Here is a 1,394-nt window from a genome sequence, read left to right as displayed (position 1 = left end):
CGAAACTTTAACTTACTCAAAGGTGAAACTGTTGAGGAAATGATTACTCGTTTCCATCATTTAATTGCTGAAATGAACAAGTTAAAGATGGAACCTTCTGAATCTGACAAGATGGATACAGTTTCAATTCCGAAACTTTAACTTACTCAAAGGTGAAACTGTTGAGGAAATGATTACTCGTTTCCATCATTTAATTGCTGAAATGAACAAGTTAAAGATGGAACCTTCTGAATCTGACAAGATGGATACAGTTAAAAATGCTTTACCTAGTTCATACTCAACATTCCTGATGGTGTTGAAGGAAAATAATTATTTCAAAAACGAATATTTGACTGCTTCTGAGTTTATGCAAAAGATTGAAGCTCGGTAATATTATTTGAAGTGTGAAAAGTCATCAAAAGAAAGTCAAGATCCATCCTTCTATGGTAGAAGTATGCCTTTGAGCACCACAGTATCTCCGATCACTGCATTTTTTACTCAGAATGCAAATGAAGGTTCAACAACAACTTATAGTGATCCAAGTGTATGCTTTTTGGCACCTGGAGGTTCTGGAACTTCGGCTACTGCAAATCAATTCTCAGCACCACCTAACGTGAAGATGAAAGAGGCTGAACAATATTTTGCATTTTGTGTGCTTTCATGACTTCGTATGAGAAATTCGTTGGTAGTAAAATTGCCACAAATGAGTTAACCGGTGAAGATTATGACCAAATAGACCCTGATAATTTGGAGCTCATGGATTTAAAGTGGGACATGGAAATGATAGTAAGAAAAGTGAAGAAGTTCATGCAAAGAACTGGCAAAGATCTTCCATCGTTGAACAAGAGGGTTGGGTTTGATAAATTGAAAGTTAAGTGTTATAACTGGCAAGAGTTTGGACAATTTGCCAAAGAGTGTGACAAACCAAAGAAAGAATATACTGGACCTCAAAGTCAAGATAGAAGTTCTTCTGTGAAAAAGAGTAATGATGCTAATAAGACTTCTGGAAATAAACCGTCTGCTTCGGGTTCACAAGCTTTGCTGTCTGCTATTGATGGAACTGATTGGACACAAAGGTTGTTGTGAAACGACGATCTGAGTCTGATTCTGATGATTCATGTCAAATGCCTCCAACTACATTTGCTTGTACGACATAAATTGACGAGGTTAGTTCATCTGTTCCTAACTCTTTTAATCTATCTGCTAATGTGCCTTGTGTTGATTGTGAGACAATTAAGCCTAAGTTAGAATCATTGAAAGATCATAATGACCGTTTAGTGAAAGAAACTGCTTCGCTTAGGGATAGTTATAGACAATCTTTAGAATCCCAAATGAGATCTAGGGAGAAAATTGAAGCATTGTCTACAAGTAACCATGATCTCAAAGCTGAATTGTCGGTTAAAATGATAATTAAT

This window comes from Bidens hawaiensis, unplaced genomic scaffold, assembly GCF_021521415.1.
Source record: "Bidens hawaiensis isolate Kalapana, Puna unplaced genomic scaffold, B.hawaiensis_p1.1 tig00027565_1, whole genome shotgun sequence".
Taxonomy (NCBI): Eukaryota; Viridiplantae; Streptophyta; class Magnoliopsida; order Asterales; family Asteraceae; genus Bidens; species Bidens hawaiensis.
Note: the sequence above shows the minus strand (reverse complement) of the source record.